This window comes from Ornithorhynchus anatinus, chromosome 4, assembly GCF_004115215.2.
Source record: "Ornithorhynchus anatinus isolate Pmale09 chromosome 4, mOrnAna1.pri.v4, whole genome shotgun sequence".
In the NCBI taxonomy this organism is placed as follows: Eukaryota; Metazoa; Chordata; class Mammalia; order Monotremata; family Ornithorhynchidae; genus Ornithorhynchus; species Ornithorhynchus anatinus.
In genome coordinates, this window is record NC_041731.1 from 84913584 (window position 1) to 84932589 (window position 19006).

The window sequence follows — 19006 nt, forward strand, 5'->3', positions numbered from 1 at the left end:
CTTTGAAGAGGGGAAGAGAGTTTGGAGGTGAAAACAAGATGAGAATTTGGCCAGAAGAGAATTTTGTTGGGAGCTCAAAGATGCAGCCACTATAATTTTCTTTTTTTATTGTATTTGTTGTATATTTACCATGTGTCAAGCACTGTTCTAAGCACTGGAGTAGTTACAAGATAATTCGGTTGGACATAATTCCTGTCCCACTTGGGACACCCAGTCTGTCAGCTGAAGAATAGGTATTGAAACCCTATTTTACAATTGAGGAAAGTGAGGCAAAAATAGGTTAAGTGGCTTGTCCGAGTAACTGGCAGAACCAAGATTATAACCCATGCCTCCTGAGTCCCAACCCAGTGTTGTTACCACTAAGTAACACGGCTTCTCATCCCAGGATTTGAATAGACTCCAACCTCGCCTTAGAGCTAGTGTGAAGTAAAGGGGTCTAGGGATAAAACGGGGTTTCAATTTAAATGAAAATGTTCTAAGAATGTGTGTACATTGTGTGTGTGTGTGTGAGTTTTCATGGAAAAGCTGGTTTGGTTTTTATTTGGAGCATTTGGGGTGATCCAATCAATCAGTCAATACTATTTATGAGAAGTTCTATACATTAATAGAATATTCCCTGATTAGTTTATTGAGTACTATAGTGACCAGAAGATTTGCTTTTCTCAGGATCATTATGATTTTCAGCAGTTTGCGCTGACCCCAGCAAATTGCTTTCATCTGAGTTGATGAAAGCAGCCCCAGCAGTGGTGACAGCAATAGCTGCTGCCTCAAGAACAATAATGAGGAAGAGAAAGGGGATTATACAAAAACCCCTGTTTGTACAGTCCTTACTCTTAGTTCTGGAAATCCAGTCAGTCTCCTTGCAGTGAAGCTATGTTCACCTTACTGCAGCTTCACAGGTAGGACCTGTGAAGAGAATGAGAGCCAGTAGGATACTCAAATTGCTCTAGTGAGACCTGAAACTCAGGAAGGCAAAAAAAATACTTTAAAGATATAGTTAAACAAAGCCTCAGACAATACTGCATTCTAGTTGAAAATTGTGAGTCAACTGCTTATTGATACCCTTTGAGTAGAACCTAAGGAAGAGAGACAAGGAGAGACAAGAGATAACAATGCCTGGCACTGAAAAAATAATCAATCCATCAGTCATATTTACTGAATACTGTATACTAAGCACTTGGGATAGTACAACCCAACAATAGAACAGACACATTCCCTGCCCACAATGAGTTTACAGTCTGGATTCACAACTTGGCCAGGATGTGGATTCCTCATTGACCTTTACAGTCACCTATATATGCATAGAAGAGCTTCACTATCAGTAGCAGTGTCTTTGAATATAAAGGCCATATATATATACACATATTCCCTTAATTAACTGCTACTTTTGACTAACCAGCACCTTCTATGCCAGATAATACAGGCTTTCAGGTTTCTTTTTGTATAGTGCCAAATTTCGTAGCAAATGTAATGGTGAATTTTCTTTGTCCCATAAAAATACAACCTAATTTGTCATCTTCATTATCAACAATATGAATTTAATAATAATAACAATCATTGATATTTATTAAGTACTTACTATGTACTAAGCATCGGGATAGATGCAAGATAATCAGATCAGATGTAGTTTCTGCCCTACAGTCTAAGCCTGGGAAAAACAGGTATGCATACCTATTTTACAGAAGAGGAAACAGGCACAGAAAATTTAAATAGCAGAACAGGGATTATAACCCAGTTTATTAGCCCTTTGGTATTATTCATTCATTCATTCAATAGTATTTATTGAGTGCCTTCTATGTGCAGGACACTGTCCTAAGTGCTTGGAATGTACAATTCAGCAATAGATAGAGACAATCCCTGCCCAGTGATGGGCTCACAGTATTAGAGGACTAAGAGTATATCATAGTGCTACTGAAAATTTGAATTAATGAGTATTGAAATGCCAATGAAAGTTAATCTTCATACTAGTCCTAACTGATATAGAAACCATTTTCAGATGACAGTTGTTTTTGATGCTCTTTATTAGATTATACTGGAGACTAGCTGCCCAGATGATGCCTCTAGTACATAGATCAATTAATCTAATTACTGTACCATAAATTCCACCTACCTTGCAATCAGAAATGTTTTGAATCTTTGATTTATTATCATGAGTTGCTGTTGTTTAATATCAACATCTGCAGGGGATAATTTACTTTGTGAAGGAATGAGCAATGCTTTGGTTATAAATAAACCCCAAGCGCAAAGCAAGCTATAAAAAGTTTCTGAAATGTGGTTTTCATTCACAGAGAGTGAACTGATTCTTTTTTCTGTATGAAGGATATGATAAACATGAAGATGTGGACACTGCTTTGATAAATGAAGATAAACTATATTCTACAATTCATTTGGACACCAAGGCATTAATAATATTATACTCACTGGCACCATGTTTTTAAAAGGACTATTTTCATATTCACTTATTCAGTCGTATTTATTGAGTACTTACTATGTGCAGAGCACTGCACTAAGTGCTTGGAAAGTACAATTTGGCAACAGATAAAGAACAATCCCTTCCCAATAACGGGCTCACAGTTTAAACCGGGGAGACAGACAGCAAAGCAAAACAGATCAAACAAAACAAGTAGCCAGGTGGAGATATCTTCAAGATAAAGAGAATCATAGATATATACACATCATTAACAAAATAAATAGAGAAATATATACAAATATGTGCAGTGCTGGGGGAGGGCAAGGGGGAAGAGCAGAGGGAGGGAGAAGGGGAAATGGGGAGGAGGGGAGGAGAGGAGGAGCAGAGGGAAAGGGGGGCTCAACCTGGGAAGGCCTCCTGGAAGAGGTGAGCTCTCAGTAGGGCTTTGAAGAGGGGAAGAGAGTTAGTTTGGCAGATGTGAGGAGGGAGGGCATTCCAGGACAGTGGTAGGACGTGGGCCAGGGGTCGACACGGGACAGGCACGAATGAGGGACCATTAGAAGGTGAGCAGCAGAGGAGCAGAGCGTATGGGCTGGGCAGTAAAAAGAGAGAAAGGAGGTGAGGTAGGAGGGGACAATGTGATGGAAATCTTTGAAGCCAAGAGTGAGGAGTTTTTGTTTTATGTGAAGGTAGATTGGCAACCACTGGTGGGTTTTGAGGAGGGGAGTGACATGCCCAGAATGTTCCTGTAGAAAGATAATCCGAGCAGCGGAATGAAGAATAGACTGGAGTGGGGAGAGACGGGAGGAAGGGAGATCCGAGAGAAGGCTGACACAATCATCCAGTTGGGATATAATGCTGAGTTGGTAGAATGGTTTACTTCAACACGATTTTGGTGAAAGTGACAAATATATACATAATAAAAGTCTTACCCAGAACAACACTACCTAAAGATGTAAGAATAGCAGTATAATGGGATGGAATTCTCAGATGTTTAAGTAGGGTTGCTCTGGGAGAAAATTCTCCCATTATATTGCCATTCTCCTATTCATTCATTCATTCATTCAATAGTATTGATTGAGCGCTTACTATGTGCAGAGCACTGTACTAAGCACTTGACTGTACTAAGCACTTGCCTTATTTACAGATCTACAATACATATCTACATATCTACAATATGTATAGATGCATGCACATATATATTATATAAAGTATATGTGTGCACATATATGATGTATATGTAATAGGTATATATATTTACTGGATAGATAATACACATATCTTTTAAATATCATAATATTAATTACAATAATGACATTTGTTAAGTGCTATGTTCCAGGCACTATATTAAGCGCTGGGGTGGTTACAAGCAAATCGAGTTGGACACAGTCACCGTCCCATCTAATACTCACTATCTCAATCCCTATTTTACAGATGAGGTTACTGAGGTACTGAGAAGTGAAGTGACTTGCCCAAGGTCACACAGCAGAGAAGCGATCACACAGTAGAAAACTAAGGCAAGGAATAATATCAATTCAGTTTCTAAGACTGTCTTTTGATTAATTCATATCAAAGTCCTAGATTTGGAGACTCCTTTTCAACCTGCATGATTTTTAAATTTCTAATTGGAATATTATTTTAGTATACATGTCAATATATCAATAAACAATCATATATGACCCTTAATCATTTTGAGAGCATGCTATTTAATTAAAATTAAAGCAATGATCCTAACACTTCAGAATAAAGTAATCAGCACATCTTGTCCTTGCAGACATTGATATCTGCAAAAAGTTAAGGAAGCTGTTGATGGCTTTTAGACAGCTATGTAGAGTTCTTGATTCCAAAACACTTTTCTTAGAAATAATCACAAACTCTACTTTTTTTAAGAAAATTATTTACAGAAAAGGCTATACGTAGAAAATGACTCAATTTAGCTTTGTCAAAGAGAAACACATAAAAAGCATTTAATCTTGTATAGTATGGTTCAGTTATCATATAGTATGTGAGTTTTGTTGTACTGATTTTTATTTCCAAGTGTCCTAGGATCCTACACTCTCCTATGAATTCTCGTTTTATTGAGGCAGGAGATTTTGCATATGCTGACGAGCTCTGCCATATAGGGCTACCCATAATGGAAAGGTCTAAGCCACAGTGTCAAAGTAGATTCACCTGTGCTGGCCAGCAGTGCCATGGGAAAGAGTCAAAGCTGGGATGACCAAGTGATCAAAACATTTATTAAAGACAATGGCAGAAACTCAAGTTTTTACCATGCGGAAGAAGGCAATGGTAAACCACTTCCTTATCTTTTCCAAGAAAACCCTAAACCCTATGGATACACATACAAGAATGACTTTGGGGCGGAAGATAGGAGGTTCTGAAGAGAGTGTGTCCAAAGAGTCTCTATGGGTCGGAAACAACTTGAGATTTGAAGAAGAAGGGGATCCTACAGTACAAAAGCCATTTGGCCATATTCAAAAATAATTCTGAAATGCAGATCATAGGTTTCTGTATTGCCTAATGGTAAATATAGGCTGCTTCATTCAAGTCTATAATTTAAAATAATAAAGATGTCATTTAATGAAAGCTGTTATAATAAAGATGGAAACATTTTATGGTTTATCTCTCGCCTTATTTCACATGAAATGCTAACTGGTCTTCTAAATTAGTATCCCATATAGCAATTGCAGGCAAATTAAATGCAAATGGAACCATTTAAATGAGCACATAATGTTCTTTCAGGGAGGTTTGGAAACATTCATATTTATAATACTGAGTGAAAAAATGATTAACTTTAGATTGTGAATGCAAATACTGTGCCAATATGATTTTTATTCTTTAGTTCAAGTCAGAACAGTTTCTAGTCTGAATTTGCATCATCAATTTTTCTGATACACTCAAACACTAGAAATCTACTCATTGGGTATAAATTTAATTGAAAATGAAAATGCATTCTTCTCATCTGTTTTATTTCAAAAACAAAGAGAAGTAAATATTCAATAAGAACAATTAGCTATATGTCTCTTCTGCACAGGATTCCATAAGGTAATTCTATAGGAAATTATGAGATATCCATCTATGGGTAAAAATAGGAGTTTTTTATTTTTTAATGGTATTTTTATTCATTCACTCGTATTTATTGAGCACTCACTGTTTGCAGGACACTGTACTAAGAACTTGGAAAGTACAATTCGGCAACAGAGTGAAACCCTACCCAATAGTGGGCTCTCGATCTAGAAGGGGGAGACAGATACAAAACAAAACAAGTAGACAGGCATCGATAGCATCAAAATAAAAAGAATTATAGACATATGCCCATCATTAATAAAATAAACAGAATAATAAATATGTACAAATATACACACAAGTGCTGTGGGGCAGGAAGCGGGGTAGAGCAGAGAGAGGGAATAGGGGCGATGAGAAGGGGAGGAGGAGCAGAGGAAAAGAGGGACTCAGTCTGGGAAGGCCTCCTGGAGTAGCTGAGCTTTCATTTTTAAAATGCTCACTATCTGCCAGCACTGTACTAAGCACCAATGTAGATAGAAGCTAATCAGATTGGACACAGTCCCAGTTCCACAAAGGGCTCAGTCTTAATTTCCAATTCATAGATGAGATAACTGAACCACAGACAAGTTAAGTGACTTGCCCAAGGTCATGAAGTATTTGATTTGATTAGTAGTAGCTAAGGAGCATCTATTATGTGTAGAACAATATATTGACAGCATTTGTATAATAGTATTCATTCTTTCATTCATTCAATAGTATTTATTGAGTGCTTACTATGTGCAGAGCACTGTACTAAGCGCTTGGAATGAACAAGTCAGCAACAGATAGAGACAGTCCCTGCCATTTGACGGGCTTACAGTCTAATCGGGGGAGGATGTGAGTGAGGAGCAGGTGGTGGGATAAACGAGATCAAGGTACAGAGAGTAGATTGGTATTAGAGGAACAAAATGTGTAGAAATGGTCTTTAAAAACTACAGCCTTATTCATGGAAAAGATTGTAAAAATGCAAAAGGACTTTCACTGAAGCCTCCACGTAGACTTCTAATGTTCTTATGCCTGTACATAGGTAATAATAATGATAATATATTTGATATTATTAAGCACTGTAATAATTGATGGTGTAGAGACAAGATCATCAGATTGAACACAGTTCCTATCCCACATGGGGCTGACACTCTAAGTCGGAGGGAGAATTTCCATTGTACAGATGAGGAAATCAAGATATGGTGAAGTGAAGTGATTTACATAAGAGCATACAACAAATAAGGGGTATAGCTTGGTTGAGAACACAAGTAGGGAAGCAGCGTGGCTCAGTGGAAAGAGCCTGGGCATCGGAGTCAGAGGTCATGTGTTCAACTCCCGACTCTGCCACTTGTCAGCTGTGTGACTGTGGGCAAGTCACTTAACTTCTCTGTGCCTCAGTTACCTCATCTGTAAAATGGGGATTAACTGTGAGCCTCAAGTGGGACGACCTGATTACCCTGTATCCTTCTCTCTGATCTCCCTTCCTCCTCTCTCGCCCCACTCCAGTCTATTCTTCACTCCGCTGCCCAGCTCATCTTCCTGCACTTAGAAGAGTGCTCTGCACATAGTAAGCACTTAACACATACCAATATTAAGCTCCCCAGCTCCCGAGTCCAATTTCTTTCTCGTAAGTAACACTGGTTCTCTAACTCTACTCACCCAAGCTCTGAGCTGGGGACTCCCCACTCAGCAGAGGCTTAAGAAATGCTCTCTCTAGATGGCTAGAATGATCCTCAAGACAGTGGCCCCTGGGACCCTTCCTCTCTTGCTGCCATGGCAACCCTACCGAAGCAGGGAGAGGAAGGTGGGACGTTGGGGGAGATCGATGAGGAGTACTATCCAGGTCCCCAAAGCTGCCCCTAACATCCCCTGCCGTGCCACTCCACGGCTGGACCGGGCAGGGTCGGGCACGGCCTCCCCCTCAGTATTTTGCCAAGGTGTGGGGCCCAATTCCAAGGTACACAAATGGTGCAGGAACCATGAGAGGCCCCTGACCCCAATTTAAGGAACAAAAACAATGGCATGTATTATGCACTGACTCAGTGCCAAGCATCATGCTAAGCTTCATGCTAAGCTTCAGGTTAAATCCAAGATAAACCAGATCAACCCATGCCATGGTCCATGAAGTAAGAGGGAGGGAAGTAGGTCCTTCATCCCCATTTCCTTCCTTGGCAATACCCAGAAAGACAGTGGGCTGAACCCTCTGGCAGTCTGTGAGGGGACTGGATAAGTGATCCTCGTGGGCATGTGCAGCTTCTAGCTGGGCACCCAAGAGAACTACAATTGAGTTACCTTAACCTCTACAAGATTTTTGCTTCTGAATTCCAGCCACGGACAGCGAGCGTGGGTGAGCTAGACCTGACCCCAACCCTCCGATGGCAGCCAGTGGGGATGAGTGCAGCCCGGCTGGGTGACACTTAATGGACCATCCTGTCACTGCTAATCCCCAGCCCTTGGAGCCCTGGGCAAACTCAACCTAATGTCGCCACCAGAGTGGGCACAAAGTCAGACCAAGGATGAATGCAGACATTCTGCTCTCTCTCCTCAGCCAGGCAACACCAGCAAGGCCAACCGTGGGTGGGCCGGAGGCAGAAGAGAGCAGGAGGGCATGGATTGGAACAGGCCCTTCCACAGGGAGCATGGCAGTGAGATTAGCAGCTGGAACAGGAGCAGCAGGTGGGCAGAAAGGAGCAGGAGATCTGAGGGAATGGGCACAGCAGGTGAGAGTGGGAAGCATGTTTGCATGTGGATGTCAAAACTAGGGCAAGTAATCATTTTTCATTGCTGTTTGACACTTGAGAAAATCTTCAAGTACAGTTAACATTTACTCTAAATCATATTAGCTCTAGCATCTACCACAATTCTAGCTTGTTTTATTAAGCGCATTATAGAATCAACAAACACTTTATCTCATGTCCTAAAAGACTGTAAAATCCTTGAAGATAGGGATGGGGTTACTAATTCTATTATATTGTTCTCTTCAAAAGTGTTTAGTATAGGCCTATGTACACAGTAAATGTTCAATAAATACCACTGATTGATTTATTGACTGATCTTGACAACTGCATCAGCCTCCTTGCTTATCTCCTTGCCTCTACCCTCTGCCCTTTCTAGTTCCTATGTCATTCTACTACTGTATAATTTTTCTCAAAAATCATTTTGCACATATATCCCCATTCCTTAAAAATATCCAGTGGTTGTCCATCCACTTCTGCATCAAACAGAGGCTCCTCATCATTGTTTAATTCTAAGTCACTCAATCAGCTCTCTACCTCCTACTTATTGATTGATTAATTGATACTTACCCTTGATCTTCTTCCACTCCAATACAGCTGTCATAGTTCACTTCTCTAGTACCAACCTTTACACTGTGCCTCAATTTCATCCCTTGCCAATGACCCCTTGCTCAAGGTGTCCTTCCCGTTTAAAATGTCCTCACCTTCATATCCAACAAGCCACCAAAGTCCTTACTGAAGTCATATCTCCTCCAAGAAGCCTTCTCTGATTAATCTCTCATGTTTCCACCCTGTTACTCCTTATTACATTTCTTATGCACCTGAGTCAATACCCATAGGTACTCACTAACTCCTCCCACAAAATAATTTGTGTACCTATCCTTTTACTCCTTAATCCCAGCTCCACCACTTGTCAGCTGTGTGACCGTGAGCAAGTCACTTCACTTCTCTGTGCCTCAGTTACCTCATCTGTAAAATGAGGATTGAGGCTGTGAACCCTACATGGGACAGGGACTGTGTCCAGTTCGATTTGCCAGTATCACTTAGTTTGGTGCCTTGAACAAAGTAAGTGCTTAACAAATACTATCATCATTATCATTATTATTTTACTCTGTTGCTTATTTTACAAATAATTTAATGACTGTCTTCCTGATGGCAGGAATTATGTTCATTTACTCTATTTGTATTCCACTAATTGCTAAGTGCAGTGTTCTGCATACAATAGGCACTCAGTAAATAGCATTGATTGATTAATTGATTGATTTAATTTCCTAAATTGTCTTGGAAATATTAGCACAGGAGATCAAAATTTTATTGGTTGCAAAATTGAGTAACTACTGACTCAACATACTTCTTTTGTGTCTTCTATGAACTCCTATAGGTCCTGAATGTGATTGGAAATAATTACCTATTTTATTAGTTATTTAATCAATAGGATTTTCCTACATGCACTAAGCACTTGGTATTGTACTAAGCTCTTGAGAGGAGGGAGCTTGTCTACTAACTCTACTGTATCCTGTACTTTACTAAGTACAGTAACTGTACTTAATGCTTGGGAGGACACAGTATAGTATCTACAGAAAGTAAGTGCTCAGTAAATACCATTGGTTGCTAAGGAGAGTTCTCCAGTAAAAGATTATTTTGTAACCTCAATGGCACAAATTTATTTGCTTAAACCTAATTATATCATGATTAAAAGTCTAACTATTTGGTAAAATGTGACAGCACACTTCCACCCAACATTTGCTGTTTCATTAAAAAGCATGGCCTAGTGGATAGGGCATGGGTGTGGGAGTCAGAAGGAACTGGGTTCTAATCTCAGCTCTGCCCCTTGTCTGCTGTGTGACCTTGGGCAAATCACTTAACTGCTCTGTGCCTCAGTTACCTCATCTGGAAAATGGGGATTAAGACTGTGAACCCCATGTGGGACAAGGACTGGGTCCAACCCGATTACCTTATATCTACCCTCGTGCTAAGAACAGTGTCTGGAGCATAGTAAGCACTTAACAAGTACTATAAAAAATACTTAAAAAAATCACCTGTGTATGTGGTATTCATATGATGAATACATCTACACTTGAATATACACATCAAACAAATCCCCCTTTCTCTACAGGGGTTTTTATATTATTTACCTCTTCCAAATACATTATTCATGAAAGAACTTCTCTTTTGTTTCTCAACTTCGGTGCTGAACTATTTTCACAAGGACATTGCAAATGGAATACTAACACAGAAACTAGAAAGACAGCATATATCATTTTAAGAATTTAGCAAGGTATTTTATTCCATTGTCCACCCTACTTAGTGCTCGTTTCTTTTCAATTATTATTCAAGATAATCAGCTTTATTTTAGAGATGTTTAGGTATTGCCCCATCAACACTTCTAGCTGCAGCAACATCAAGAGACCAGGTTGTAAGATTTATGATTTCTGAATACTAGGTGTTGTGACTTACAGATTGATTCCCAGGAAAATGTGTTGTTTAGGATCTGAATTTACAGTAAGTCCCAGAATAATGGAAGAGCCTTCTGTTGCAAATTTTAAGTTAACTGGACCACCCATTGTGTTTAAATGTTTACAAATCCTTAATAGTCACAGAATAATCCATTTTTAAAGCATTCCTTTTTAAGGACAGCATTTCTTTTTTGTTTTTTAAATGATATTTGCTAAATACTTATTATGTACCAGGTACTGTACTCAGCATGGAGTAGATACAAGATAATCACATTGGACACAATCCATGTCCTACATGGGGCTCTCAGTCTTAATTTCAATTTTACAATGAGACAACTGAGGCATAGAGAAGTTAAGTGACTTTCCCTAGGTCACACAGCAGACAAGTGGTACAGCTGGGATTAGATTTCAGGTCCCTTGACCCTCAGTCCTGGGCTTTTTATAATAGGCCACACTGCTTCTCACACTGTGTTGAGCAGAAAGTAAAATTACTAAGGTTGATATGGTTTTTCCCTGTTTAATGAACCATTGTGATGTTTTTTTGGAGAAAGCAGTTCTTCCTTGGAAAGATTAGATCTAGAATGAAATTACCCCAAGTACGGCACAGGCATGAGTTTTACTTTCATGAAACTGGGAGTGCAAATTTTCTCCCTAGAGAGAGTGCCATTTGTTTCATTTTCCTTCAGCTAATCAACGGTATGCCAGTCCAAAAGAAACACAAATCACCCAGCAGGAAATAGTAAAATGAAATGCAAGATGTGGCTAGGAATAACATAAAATCACTCTTGAATTATGCAATTTTCCCATAGCCATAGGCTGCTGCTGTGGTTAAGAATGAAGAACTGTAGTTGTAATACTGTAACAATGAATGGCCAATAAAGGAACTAACTTAAAAATCAAGGGCTTTTACAACATGGTCAATATATAATTTAGTAACTGTCTGAAATCTATAAATCTAAAAAACAACAGACTTCGATTCTCTCCCCTTTACATATCCTGCATAACTTTACTGCCTTATGGAGCTTGCTTTGAAGTCACTAGACTTCAAATTGAATCAAAATTTCTTTGTGTATTCTTAGCTACTTGAAAGAGAGCTACAGACCCAGAAAAATTATCCAGATGCAGAAAGAATGAGAATCTTGTGGTACATTAATGCAAGGTTAAGCTTCTGAGCTGAAGGCAAAATTGTCAGAAAAGAATGAAATAAAAAAAGTTATAAAAATATGTTGATGAAAGCAATATGACTTCGGTACTGAATAAAGAATTGCACTTGGAAAAATCAAAACTTTAAATCCTCTGAGTCTAACATCTAATCTTTTTGAAAGGTTTATAGAGTACTTAGTGATAGATTGAAAAATGGAAAAAGTGCAATCTGGTGGGTAACAATCAAGGAATTTCTCAATTTGTAGATCAAACAATATGCAATAACTTGGTGTAGATAAGGCAAATAATTCATTTGATATTAGAGTCACTGCATTTTCAGAAAATATCTGACAAAGTTTTCTAATGATAAAAATATAACAAATTGATATTGTTGGATTCCTGATGTTGATTTTTGCTGTTCTATTTCAAAGTTTTCTTTATCTCAAAATATAATTGTTCTCCAAGGTAACATTACATAGGTTTAAAATAAGGTGACGTTTATTAAAATTAATTTTAAAATGAATAAATCTACTTAAAATCAGATCAGTTGTTGCAAATGGCAAACAAATATATTTGGGATTTTGAAGGAATGCTTAATACATCTGGATATCATATTATATAGATGCACTGTAGACTCAAACTCAAAGAAAGGGCTGAATAAAAAATGGCAGTCCACATTACAGTAAATGTTAAATGTAGGCACCCCATCACTTTTGAATCAAGTTAGATTTTATCATCATTTATAATTCATTTGAATTCCTCTTAACAACTGCTGCAAGCAGCTCTTAGGTGTTTATCCTGAAGAAAGATAAAATGCAAAGACGCACGTTGCTACCTAATAAATCTCCTTCATGCTTTTCACTTGCAGTGACAGAGTACTCTGACCTTGAAGAAGGGCTATAATCTAGTGTCTTTATAGAGATGAGGAAGCAGCTTTGACAAGCAGAAGTTAAACCCTTGATGGTTCAGGACTACCTAGCCATTGCTTAATCTTCTTAATATACTAAGACAAATCCCTTTCTTCATTTTTATATTAACATATTTCAATTTTATTACAGCATTTTTTAACTCTTAAGTAGAGCCATGAAGTCTAGAAGGAAAGTGCTGTGCAAGCACACTATTAAAGAAATATTTCTCAGTCTAACCAGCCTTAGCAAAGATTTTAAATCAATGGAAAATTTCAAAGGAGGAAAATTAGGATGACAAGAACAAACACATAAAACTTAAAAGGATAAGCAATGCATCTAAAACTGTGAGAGCAAAAGTATTCACTTTTTTCTAAAATGAATATCTTTCCCTTTCCTAAAACAAGCTCTTATAACAGCACTGATATTCTTTACTGTCAATGTATCAGTAGTGCTAGACATGTCAATTTAGTCTCAGCTTTGATCAGATTTTTTGATTTTGCACTTGAAGTTCAGTTGCAGTAGCAGAAGCTCCAGATGAAGCTCGTAACTATCAACCAAATCTCATTTTTTTAAAAAAACAACTATATTTGTTTCTGCATGGGGGAAATTGATCCAATTTCTTTGTGCCAAAGCTGTTGTCCTGAATGTACCCTTCCGAGTGAGTCTGGCTTTATATATGGCTAGATAAAATAAAATTACAGATATGTATATAAATGCTGTGGAGCTGGGAAGGGGGATGAATAAAGGCAACAAGTCAGGGCAATGCAGAAGGGAAGAGACAGAGGATGTGGCTGAGAGGTAGGCGGCGAGATAAATGAGAGAGGCAGAATATGGGTGAGAAGGCCATGAAAGAAACAAGAATGAGGTAGAATGAGTAGGTTATCCCAGGTCAGTGGACAGCAATTGCTCTGGATTGCTCAGGGCTCCTCCCTTTGCTCCAGTGATAGACTGATAGCTCTGTAGATGCTCTAGAGCAGCAGAAAGATTAGGGATGAATGACTGGATGGTGGGAAAATCTGATGTGCTCTCAGGACATCAGGTGGATATACCCATGTCATGTTCCTTTTCCAGGCTCTTAGACTGACTTATTGGGAAATAGTTCCAGAAATGTTCATTTTATCTGCAAGTCACTCAGTGAAATGGTAGTTGGTGTTAAGGCTTAGATTTCTTTTATTCTGTAAAAATACCCTTCCAGAAATCTTCCTTGTCCCATATGGGTCCAAACAATATTTGAAGGGAAATAGAGGAGAATCTATTGATGGTATTTTTAAAATTGAGAGTATGGAAGCATCAACTCCCTTTCAACAGGATTATAGGGAACGGTTGTGGCATCAGCTCTTTGAGCTGGGCTCCTAATTTGCTCTTCTCAATTTTCAGACAAGATCTGAGAGTTTTCTATTGGATTGAAAAAGACCCAAATGAAGGATTTCTAGTTTATTAGCTCTTTGAGGCCTGTTCCCTTCAGATCCTAATTTCTTCTAAAATTCCTATTCATTTGCCTAGGATCCAAGAAACATAAATATCTTCTCACCTTTGAGCTCCATATGTGATATTTTGAGTTTTGTATGTGTATAGCTTTCTTCACTTTGGAAAATGAAACATACGAGAGTAACCATGATCTCCATGCTTCAGGTGTCACTTAAAAAACAGATAGGAGATTGACACTAGCTACAGTCAATCAATCATAGTTATTGAGCCCTTACTATGTGCAGAACACTGCACTAAGCATTTGGGAGAGTACACTATAGTTAAATTCAAAGACATTTCCCTGCCCACAGAAGCTTAGTGAAGAGGGGGAGACAGATATCAATATACATAAATGAAATATGGATTTGTACCTAAGTGTTGTGGGGCTAAGGGAGGGATGAATAAAGGATACAAATCCAAGTGCAAGGGTGAAGTTGAAGGGAATAGGAGAAGAGAAAATGAGGGCTTAGTCAGGGAAGTCCTCTTGGATATGTGCTTTAAAAAGGTTTCAAAGGTAGGGAGAATGATTGTCTGTTGGAAATGAAGAGAGAGGGCATTCCAGGCCAGAGTCAGTCAGCCAGTTAATCGTATTTATTGAGCACTCACTGTGAGCAGAGCACTGCACTACATGCTTGGGAGAGTACAATATAACAGTGAATCAGGTACATTCCTTGCCCACAATGAGCTTACAGTCTGGGGCGACGCGGAGGACAAACATTAATATAAAAAATAAAATTACAGATATGTATATAAGTGCTGTGGAGCTGGGAAGAGGGATGAATAAAGGCAGAAAGTCAGGGCAATGCAGAAGGGAAGAGACAGAGGATGTAGGTGAGAGGTAGGCGGTGAGATAAATGAGAGACAGGCAGGATATGGGTGAGAAGGCCATGAAAGAAACAAGAATGAGGTGCAATGAGTAGGTTGAAGTGAAGTGTGTGGGTTGAGTTGTAGTAGCAAAGTATCTAGTTAAATTAGGAATGAGGAAGCTGATTGAGTTCTTTAAAACAATGTTAAGTAGTTTCTGTTTAGTGCAGAGGTGGATGGGCAACCACTGGAGATTTTTGAGGACTGAGGAAATGAGGAGTGAATGGTGTGTACAAAAGTGATCCAGGCAGCAGAGTGAAGTACGGCCTGGAGTGGGGAGAAACAGGAGGCAGGGAGGTCAGCAAGGAGGCAGTAATCAAGGAGAGATAGTATAAGTGCTTGGGTTACTGTGGTAGCTGCTTGGATGCAGAAAAAAGAGCAGATTTTAGCTATATAATAAAGGTTGAACCAACAAGATTTGATGACAGATTGATTATGTGGGTTGAATGAGAGGTGAGTGCAGGATCACACCATCCTTATGGGCTTCTGAGACAGAGAGGATGGTGATGCTGTCTACAGTAATGGGAAAGACATAAAGAGGACAGGGTTTGGTTTGGAAGATAAGGTGTTCTGCTTTGGACATAAGTTAGAGGTTTGGGGCACGACATCTAAGAAAACAGGTTCTGAAAAGAGGAGGAAATGGGAAACTGCAGAGATAGGAGAGATCAGGTCTGGAGTTGTAGTAGATTTCGGAATCATCTTGGAGATGAAGCGTGGCTCAGTGGCAAGAGCACAGCCTTGGGAGTCAGAGGTTGTGGGCTCTAATCCTGGCTCTGCCACTTAGCTGTGTGAATTTGGCTAAATTGCTTAACTTTTCTGTGCCTCAGTTACCTCATCTGTAAAATGGGGATTAAGACTGTGAGCCCCATATAGGATTACCTTGTATCTACCCCAGCACTTAGAACAATGCTTCGCACATAATAAGTACTTAACAGATACCATCATCATCATTCTTACTATCTGCATAGAGATGGTAGTTGAAACCTTGGGAGCTAGAAAGTTCTCCAAAAGAGTGGGTAGATTGAGAATAAAAGGTAATATAAATAAATAAAATTACAGATATGTATATAAGTGCTGTAGGAGGTGAGATAAATGAGAGACAGGCAGGATATGGGTGAGAAGGTCATGAAAGAAACAAGAATGAGGTAGAATGAGTAGGTTGGAGTGAAGTGTGTGGGATGAGTTGTAGTAGCAGAGTATCTAGTTAAATTAGGAATGAGGAAGGTGATGGAGTTTAGTGCAGAGGTGGATGGGCACTATCGCTGAGGGACTCCCAAATTTAGGGGGTGAGAGGCATCGGAGGAGCCTGTGAAAGACTGAGAGGAACTGCCTGAGAGATAGGAAGACAATCAGGAGAGGATAGTGTCAGTGAAGCCAAGGTTGGATAATATTTCCTAGAAAGTGGGTTGGTCTCATTTAGTAGCTACCGGGATAATTTGTTATTGTCCATTCTCCTCACAATAATTGCAGTATTTATTAAGCACTTACTATGCTCCAAGCACTGTACTATGTGCAGGTCCTCATGTAACAAACTCAGTAAAAGGCTGGCCAAACCTTCTCACCTGGGTTTCTTCTTGTCACCTTTATTCCTTTTTCCACCCCAATAATTTAAATAAACATATGATGATTATATATATGCAGCTTCCATGATTGAGGTTTAGGAGAATTTTATGAAAAGATATTGAAATATTAAGTGTAATTTTAACATTTTCAAAAGATATTAAAAACATAAGTTGAGAACAGGCAAAGTTGATGTATAAATATTCTTGTTGTCCGATTGTTGCTCAATAGAAATGTCTGCTCTGCACCAGGATCTAAAAATATCTTTCCATTTACCTGAAGGATTTGGAAAATGTTTACTGCAGCTAAGCAAATTCCACTTGGTGTTGCTTCAGCTCTAAGAATGGGGTTGTTTGTCAAACATTACTTATCATGGTCACACTAGGCAATCATCTTGTTTTCTACCTGAAAGCCTCTTATCCTACAAGCTTTCAGGCAGTTCTTTTTTCAAAGTCACTCTGCCTCCATTCTTGACCTGTCCAATCTGTTATTTCTGTATTGCCTAAACATGGGAATAGAGGGGCATGGGAGGACAGGGGATAGAGGGAGAGGAGGGAACAAAGGTTGGCCCTCAAAGAATTATAACAATAATAATAATTTTGGTATTTGCTAAGGGCTTACTAGGTGCCAATCACTGTTTTAAGTGGTAGGTAGAGTCAAGGTAATCAGGTTGTCCCACTTGGGGCTCACAGTCTTAATCCCCATGGTCCAGATGAGGTAACCAAGGCACAGAGAAGTTAAGTGAGTTGCCCAAAGTCACACAGCTGATAAATTGCGGAGCCGGGATTAGAACCCACGACCTCTGACTCCCAAGCCCATGGTCTTTCCACTGAACTACACTGCACAACTACTAAGCCGCATGACCTACTGGAAAGACCACATTCCTGAAATCAGAGAACCTGGACTCTAGTCCCAGCTCTACCAATTCCCTGCCTGCTGATCTTGGCAAATCATTTACTTAATGGGGATAAGTACTCAAGGGAATACCCTTCTTCCTCCAACTTAGACTATGAGCCCCATGTGGGACAGGTACTATGTGCAATCTGATGAACTTGTAACAACCCTGGACTTAGTTTTTCAATTAGTGCTTTTCAATTAGCAAATGCCATTATTATTATTACTAGTACAGATGAGTAACAGAGCTATATAAATATTTATGTTTTCAGAGGGCTTTATAATAATAGCCAATTTTTTTTAAATCAAGAGTGAAATGAACATGCTGACTCCTCGATAGTGTCTCTGACTCATTATCAACTACTCCTTCCCTCATCCCCCTGCTGACTCCATTCTGCTTTTCCCATGAAAATTTCCCCCTCCTTTCTCACCTTTCATTGCAACTTTTTCAATTATTTCTCCATTTCCCTCCAGCTTCCATGCCCACCATTTCACTGCATCCTTTCAAATTTAGTGCTATGAAGGAGGTTAATGTTGCAAAGTCAAAATGGCTGCATTGTACACCTAAAATGGGGTTGAGATTTAGAAAGGTAAATAAGTGCCATTCATCAAAATTCAAACATTTTAAGTTGAGGAATACTTTATTTTCAGTGGCGCAGTATCACAGACTTCTGCTACATTTTGTGGGACAAAGTTTAATTTTTCACAAATGAAGCTCTTTAAATTTGCATTGTATTAAATTATAAAATCAATATAGGTTATTCTCTGATATAACCATATTAGGTACTCTATAGAAATTCTTCATTTGCAAGATCATTATTTTGTTAAACCTTTCAAGTTCCTGAAAGGCAAAAATATGAATTAGAAATAATAAAATGATAATGTTGCTCAAAAATAGGAGTTACTTTTTTATCCAAGTTTTTCCTTTTCACCATTAATCACTTCCTAAGCATCTTCTCAATCCTAAACTAACAGAAAGCCCCAAATCAAGGACAGAGAATCATAATGCATGAACCATGGAAGCAGTATTTCTTTTCTGCTTCTCATCTGGGTTTGCAGTAATCATCCCTGCTCCAATACATATTCACTTAAATAGCTTTTGAGATTGATTAAGTGCCTCAGCTTCACTTTGGCCATTTATAAATCTTAGCAGTCATTTATCACCACATATGCTACAAAACAATAGTGATTATATTTTAAATTCCCTTTATGCGCAGTTGATAGGCTCTGGAGTTCAAACAGCATTTAAGATTTTTCACTTTCTTCATAGAGTTCCTAATTTTAAATACTCAACATTTTGAGTGCTACATTTTAAATTTGGATTTAGAAACAGTACCAGTATTTTCTCTCATAGCAAAGAAGATAAAATGTTTTTGGGGAAAAGATAGTGATCTGTACATTCAGGAAGATTCCCTAGAGGGTGGCACCCAATGCGATTAAATAAATGGAGATTCATTCATTCATTCAATTGCATTTACTGAGCACTTACTGCATGCAAAGTACTGTACTAAATGCTTGGGAGAGTACAACAATAAACAG